Genomic DNA, 8,500 nt, shown 5'->3' on the forward strand with positions numbered 1-8,500 from the left:
ATCAAAACCACAACGATTTTTTGTCAAGTGTGCTGTTTTAACCTTCAATAAGGACCGGGCGTAATCATACTCGATTCAACTAAAGTTGGAGAAACTGACACCCGCCAGCCACCTGTGTGCGAAGCACGTCGGTAGAACCAGTCTCGCGTAAGCGTACGCATAATGTCGGTCCGGGCCGCTTCATCCAGCAATACCGCTGAATCAAAGTATGACATGCTGGTAAGTAGTATGACTATTATCGCCCACAACTCATTTGTGTTCTACTCGTGCATATAACATCTACGTATAGACCTGACTCTGATACCACTGTTGGGGAATGCAGTAATTTCAAAAATTTCCTACGCACACGCAAGATCCATCTAGGTGATGCATAGCAACGAGAGGGGAGAGTGTTGTCCACGTACCCTCGTAGACCAAAAGTGGAAGCGTTTAATCAATGCGGTTGATGTAGTCGTACGTCTTCATGATCCGACCGATCCAAGTACCGAACGTACCGCACCTTCGTGTTCAGCACATGTTCAGCTCGATGACGTCCCACGAACTCTTGATCCAGTTGAGGTCGAGGGAGAGTTCCGTCAGCACGACGGCGTGGCGACGGTGATGATGAAGTTACCGGCGCAGGGCTTCGCCCAAGCACTACAACGATATGACCGAGGTGTGTAACTGTGGAGGGGGGCACCGCACACGGCTAAGATAAATCTTGGAGTGCCTCCTGCCCATGTATATAAAGGAGGGAGGAAGAGGAGGCCGGCCCTAGAGGGGGCGCGCCAAGGTGTGGGGAATCCTACTAGGACTCCCTAGTCCAAGTAGGATTCCCCTCCTCTTTCCTATTCGGAGTAGGAGAGAAGGAAAGAGAGGGAGAGGGAGAAGGAAAGGGGGGTCGCGCCCCCGCCCCTTGTCCAATTCGGTTTGGGCAGGGGGAGGCGCGCGCCACCTCTTGGCCCTTCTCCCCTCTCTCCACTAAAGCCCAATAAGGCCCATTACTTCTCCCGGGGAATTCCCGTAACTCCCCAGTACTCCGAAAAATACCCGAATCACTCGGAACCTTTCTGATGTCTGAATATAGCCTTCCAATATATCGATCTTTATGTCTCGACCATTTCGAGACTCCTCGTCATGTCCGTGATCTCATCCGGGACTCCGAATAGCCTTTGGTTCATCACATCACATAACTCATAATACAAATAGTCATCGAACGTTAAGCGTGCGGACCCTACGGGTTCGAGAACTATGTAGACATGACCGAGACACATCTCCGGTCAATAACCAATAGCGGAACCTGGATGCTCATATTGCCTCCTACATATTCTACGAAGATCTTTATCGGTCAAACCGCATAACAACATACGTTGTTCCCTTTGTCATCGGTATGTTACTTGCCCGAGATTCGATCGTCGGTATCCTCATACCTAGTTCAATCTTGTTCTCAGCAAGTCTCTTTACTCGTTCTGTAATGCATCATCCCGCAACTAACTCATTAGTCACAATGCTTGCAAGGCTTATAGTGATGTGCATTACCGAGATGGCCCAGAGATACCTCTCCAACAATCGGAGTGACAAATCCTAATCTTGATCTATGCCAACTCAACAAACACCATCGGAGACACCTGCAGAGCATCTTTATAATCACCCAGTTACGTTGTGATGTTTGATAGCACACTAAGTGTTCATCTAGTATTCGGGAGTTGCATAATCTCATAGTCATAGGAACATGTATAAGTCATGAAGAAAGCAATAACAATAAACAAAACGATCATAGTGCTAAGCTAACGGATGGGTCTTGTCCATCACATCATTCTCTAATGATGTGATCCCGTTCATAAAATGACAACACATGTCTATGGCTAGGAAACTTAACCATCTTTGATTAACGAGCTAGTCAAGTAGAGGCATACTAGGGACACTATGTTTTGTCTATGTATTCACACATGTATCAAGTTTCCTGTTAATACAATTCTAGCATGGATAATAAACATTTATCATGATATAAGGAAATATAAATAACAACTTTATTATTGCCTCTAGGGCATATTTCCTTCAAGACATGTGTTGTCATTTGATGAACGGGATCACATCATTAGAGAACAATGTGATGGACAAGACCCATCCGTTAGCTTAGCACTATGATCGTTTAGTTTGTTGCTATTGATTTCATCATGACTTATACATGTTCCTCTGACTATGAGATTATGCAACTCCCGAATACCGGAGGAACACTTAGTGTGCTATCAAACGTCACAACGTAACTGGGTGATTATAAAGATGCTCTACAGGTGTCTCCGATGGTGTTTGTTGAGTTGGCATAGATCGATATTAGGATTTGTCACTCCAATTGTCGGAGAGGTATCTCTGGGCCCTCACGGTAATGCACATCACTATAAGCCTTGCAAGCAATGTGACTAATGAGTTAGTTGCGGGATGATGCACTACGGAACGAGTAAAGAGACTTGCCGGTAACGAGATTGAACTAGGTATAGTGATACCGACGATCGAATCTCAGGCAAGTAACATACCGATGACAAAGGGAACAATGTATGTTGTTATGCGGTTTGACCGATAAAGATCTTCGTAGAATATGTGGGAGCCAATATGAGCATCCAGGTTCCGCTATTGGTTATTGATCGGAGATGAGTCTCGATCATGTATACATAGTTCTCGAACCCGTAGGGTCCGCACGCTTAACGTTCAATGAAGATCGGTATATGAGTTTATGTGTTCTGATGAACCGAAGGTTGTTCGGAGTCCCGGATGTGATCACAGACATGACGAGGAGTCTCGAAATGGTAGAGACATAAAGATTGATATATTGGAAGGTTATGTTTGGACACCGAAAAGGTTTCGGATAGGTTCGGGCATTTTCCGGAGTACCGGGGGTTACCGGAACCCCCCAGGGGGTTAATGGGCCTTTATGGGCTTTAGTGGAATAGAGGAGGAGGCGGCCAGGTGGAGGCGCACGCCCCCCAAGCCCAATCCGAATTGGGGGGGCTTCCTTCTCTCCCTCTTCCTCTTTCCTTCCCCTCCTAGTTGGACTAGGAAAGGGAGGAACCTACTCCTAGTAGGAGTAGGATTCCCCCCCTTGGAGCGCGCCCCTTGAGGCCGGCCAGCCTCCTCCTCCACTCCTTTATATACGGGGGAGGGGGGCGCCCCATAGACACACAAGTTGATTTCTTAGCCGTGTGTGGTGCCCCCCTCCACAGATTTCCACCTCGGTCATATTGTCGTAGTGCTTAGGCGAAGCCCTGCGTTGGTAACTTCATCATCACCTTCACCACGCCGTCGTGCTGACGAAACTCTCCCTCGGCCTCAGCTGGATCTAGAGTTCGAGGGACGTCACCGAGCTGAACGTGTGCAAATCACGAAGGTGCCGTGCGTTCGGTACTTGATCGGTTGGATCGCGAAGACGTTCGACTACATCAACCGCGTTACTAAACGCTTCCGCTTTCGGTCTACGAGGGTACATGGACACACTCTCCCCGCTCGTTGCTATGCTTCTCCTAGATATATATTGCGTGATCGTAGGATTTTTTTGGAAATACTATTGAAAGTGCAAGTATCACTTAGATTATATTTTGGTGTGATGACAATGTGGTTAGTGGAACTAATGTTGGTTGCTAAAGTTTATCTCAGGACTTTGGTTCCAAGGTGTCCATTGATGGAGGTGTGCGACCCCCCAGTCCAAAAAGATCAAAGGCGTGGTTACCGGCGACTCGAAGGTTTTTCGTTTTGGTTTGATTTGAGTCGTAGGTAAAACCGCACTATCAAGAGGGGTCTTCGTGGATTTAGTGTCGTGTGGGAATGCCTCCAAGACAGATACACCAGCCCTCCTACACCTCCTCAGATATTCCACTTATTGTGTGCTTTGCCGTGGTGTCCTGTGATGTTTCATCAGAAATCTTCTGGACACCCCGTGTGCACGGGGTCTCTGACCCCCGTGCGCACGGGGTAGTCAGAATATTTCGGGACACCCCGTGCGCACGGGGGTACCTCGAAACTCACTGGACACCCCGTGCGCACGGGGCTGACTTGGCCCGTGCGCACGGGGTCCAACGGGCAGAAATCCCCTCCCGGCCAAGAACACTATATAAGCCCCCTTCTTCCTCCTCCATCCCTCAACCCTAATGTCTTGTTGAGCTCCTCCATTGCTACACCCCATTTTGCTCACTACTCTCAATCCCTCCACCCAATCTTGTTGAAACTTTGGGGATTGGGAGAGCAAGACCCGATCTACACTTTGACCAAACCAAATCGCGTTCCCCGCAACATTCATCCACCATGACTTGTTACTCTTGGAGCTTGGGCTCCTAGGCGGTTAGAGGTTCCTCCGGAAGCTTCCTTGCTTGTGGTGTGCTCCGGAGAAGTTTGTAAAGGTGTGGTGGTCGCCTTCAAGACCAACCCCGAGTGATTCGAGGCTCATCCGTTGGGGGTGACTCGAAGGAGATTACGGTGAGCCTTCGGTGGCGTTCCGCAAGCTTTGGCTCCGGCACCGCTCCAAACGGAGAGTAGCTCTTCCCCAAGGAAGAGTGAACTTCGGGATAAAATCCGCGTCCTCGTCTCACTTGTGGTTAATCCTTTCCCGCACTTTACTTAGCCTTGTATGCTTGTTGGCTTGCTAATTAGTTTGTTGCCTAGCATATTTAGCTTAGAGCTTGCTTGTCATATAGGTTGTGTTCACCTAGTTGCATATCTAGTGAACCCTTTTTATCCGCTAAGCCTTAAAATTGACAAGAAAGAGTAAAATTTGTAGTCTCCTATTCACCCCCCCTCTAGTCGACCGTATCGATCCTTTCAATTGGTATCAGAGCCTCGTGCTCTAATATAAGGTTTTACAACCTTAGAGGATATGGTCGATCTAGGGAATGAGGGAGGTGACGCACCACTTGCGGAGGATGGTCAAAACCTACCCCCCGCCGCGGCCGACGCACTTGTTGCTCCGGCCGTTGCTCCCGTCGCCCCCATTAACCCGGGGGCCCCGTTGACCGCGGCCGATATTCTTTCAATGTTTGCGGACCTCAAAACTGCTATGTTGAAAGAAGTTCGCTCCTCGGTCAAGGAGGAAATTGATGCTCGCTTAAAGCCCTCGACATCCGCCTCAAACTCATTTGATCCAAATGCGGTTCATGATGCGGATGATTCGAGAGAACCTCTTGCATCCCCGGCTCGCACTCAAGTTCCCAAGTACAATGCCGTGGAACCCTTTTACTCACCACAACCCTTGCAGCACCCTCGCATTAATCCTGTGGGGCCTCCGCCCCCTTTGAAAGCTAACGCGTTTGCTAAGTGGAAGCTAGATATGGAGTCTCATATTCGCAGTGCATCTACACAACTATGGTGGATTGTGGTCAACGGTTTCAACCCCAAGGATCCCATGAATCTCACTCCAAGAGAAGCGGTTGATGATCAACTCAATGCTACCGCCCACAACATGTTGCGCACCGCGGTGACCGATGACTATAGTGACTCCATTGCTCTACTCAAGACCGCCAAGGAAATTTGGGATTGCCTTGAGGAGGCCCTCGAAGGTGATGAAGCAATTCGAAGATCTCGGTTGGCTTTGCTCAAGCAAGAAGTCAACCTATTTGTGAGAAATGAGGGTGAGTCCGCGGAAGAGGTATATCGAAGGTTGAAGTCTCTTGTGCTCAATTTGAGAACCTTTGGGTGCACTTGGGCAAATGATGATTTCATTAAGGACAAGTTCATTGATGCTATGGTTCTCACGGAACATACCATGGTGATGATGATACATCAACGCCCGGACTATCAAAAGTTGACCGCGGCACAAGTTGTATCCACTTTCTCAACTCATGTTCTTTTGGAGACCAAGTCCAAGAAGACCTTTGCCATAGCTCAAGCCACCAAGAACTCAAATCTTGCATTGAAGGCCAAGAAAGTAGTTGCCCAACCCTCAAGGGATGAAGAAGTTGTTGAAGAGACTTGTGAGGAAGATGTTGACACCTCATGCCCGGCAAATGACTTTGCGGAAGACTTGGCTCTCTTGGTCAAGAAATATTCCGGGACCATGGCAAACAAAGGGAAGAATCTGCAAGGAAGATCGTTTGGACGAAGAAAATGCTACAATTGTGATAGCCCAAGACATTTTGTGCACGATTGTCCTTATGAGAGACGTGAAGACAAGTCCGAGAAGCTTGTGCTCAAGAAGAAGAAGTTCACCAAGTTTTCCAAGAGGAAAGATGACAAGGCTCTTGTTCATGAGGAGTACATGTCCGGAGATGAAGATGACGGTGATGATGATCATGTGGGCACGGCCGCCATTGCCATGCATGCCACTACCTCCTCCTCCACCACCGGCCTCTTCGACTCTCCCAACGAGGACAAGCCGTTCACTCATCATTGCCTCATGGCCAAAGAGGTAAAAACAAAGTCCAAATCTCTAAAACCCTTCATCCACACTCCCAATGTTTCATGTGAGATAGTGGAGGATGAGTGTGATGATGGTGTGGATAATGATGAGGAATCCTTGATGGCTTTCATGAAAACTCTTCATGGTGAAGCTCGTGCTCGTTTTAGCGATCTCCTTAAATCACTCGCCGAACGCGATGATTTTATTGAGAACGTTGAAAACCTCCTCATAGAGGAAAAAGAGAGAGTCGAACTCCTTGAGCACGAGCTACATGAAGAGAGTGTCATGAGAGCATCACTTGAGGAAGCCTTGTCTTCTCATAAAATTGACTTCGTTAAAACCGATGATGCGTTGCAACTTGCTCTTGAGAACAAAGATGCCCTTAAAGTAAGGGTTGAAAAGCTTCTAGTTGATCACACGAGACTTGTTGAGGAACATGAGCTCCTTGTGACTAGTTCCAAGGTTGTCAAAGGTGACCTCATTGCCCTCACCGAGTCTTATGCTCAACTTAAAGCTACAACCATTAAGGCTCTTACTTCCGTCCCTCATATTGATTTAAATGATGAATCTTGTACGGCTAACTTTGCTCATGATTGCACCTCTCTCCAAGAGGAGAATAAGAAGTTAAAAGCCCAAATTGAGAAAGGGCTTGTGTCGTGCATTCAAGGGGAGAAAAACCTCAATGACCTCTTGAGCAACCAAAAGGAGTGTGTTGCCAAGGAGGGAATTGGGTTTGACCCCTCTTCTAAGAAGAAGAAGACCAAGAAGAAGAGCCACAAGAAGAAGATCGGTCCTACTCCTCCTCCCCAACAAAAGATAGCATTTGTTCATGAAGGACACAAGGAGAAGGAGAAGGAAAAAGGGAATGTTGGGGATGGCAAGGTCACTAGGGACAAGGCCATTCCCAAAGAGTTTGCCGGCAAGAACAACCCATCTTATGTCCTCATGAGAGGAGATGATGGTTATACCTTTGCTAAATTTGTTGGCACTAACTATGATGATTATGCTTGGACTATTTGGGTTCCTAAGACCCTTGTTGCTAACTCTCTAGGACCCATTGCAAAATGGGGACCTAAAATCAAAGCTTGATTCTTGTAGGACTATACCTCCGGTGGAACACAATGGGTGATCGATAGTGGTTGCACCAATCATATGACCGGAGAGAGGGAGATGCTTGTGGAGTTCATTGATTCGCTCAAGGCCACTTCAAACATCTCTTTTGGTGACAATAGCAAGGGCAAGGTATTGGGTTTGGGCAAGGTGGTAATCTCTAGTGATGCATCACTTAAGAATGTCATGCTTGTTCAATCCCTTCACTACAATTTACTTTCTACGATTCAATTGGCACGTGCCGGTTATGATTCTCATTTCGGTGAATTTCATGTGACCGTCTTTAAGAGAAGCAATCTCAAAGTGGTCTTTGTTGGGCATGTTGAAGACAACCTTTACGTGGTTGATTTCTCAAATGAGAAAACTTATCTTGCAACATGTCTAATGGCCAAGGCCGACGTGGGGTGGCTTTGGCACCGTCGGCTAGCACACGTTGGCATGAGAAATTTACAAGCTCTCTTAAAGGGGGAGCACATCCTTGGACTAACCAATGTGTCTTTTGCCAAAGATCGTCCTTGTAGTGCTTGCATTGCCGGAAAACTTCATGAAAAAGCTCATAAGGTGACGACTATCATTACCACTTTGAGGCCTCTCGAGCTCATTCACTTGGATCTCTTTGGGCCTCCATCTTATGATAGTTTGGGAGGGAGGAGGTATTGCCTTGTCATTGTCGATGACTATACAAGATATACATGGGTGTTCTTTCTCAAGACTAAAGATGAAACTCAAGACACCTTCATCAACTTTGCCAAAGAAGCTCAACGTCAACATAATTGTGAGATCAAGGCAATTCGAAGTGACAACGGCACCGAGTTCAAAAATTACACTATGAACGAGTTCTTGAGCGATGAGGGGATCAAGCATCAATATGCCGCGCCATACACTCCCGAACAAAATGGTGTTGCGGAAAGGAAGAACCGGACTCTCATTGAGATGGCAAGGACCATGCTTGACGAGTACAAGTCTCCATACAAGCTTTGGGCCGAAGCCATCAACACCGCGTGCCATGCTACAAACCGGCTTTATCTTCGT

Source organism: Triticum aestivum, chromosome 6D (assembly GCF_018294505.1).
Source record: "Triticum aestivum cultivar Chinese Spring chromosome 6D, IWGSC CS RefSeq v2.1, whole genome shotgun sequence".
Taxonomy (NCBI): domain Eukaryota; kingdom Viridiplantae; phylum Streptophyta; class Magnoliopsida; order Poales; family Poaceae; genus Triticum; species Triticum aestivum.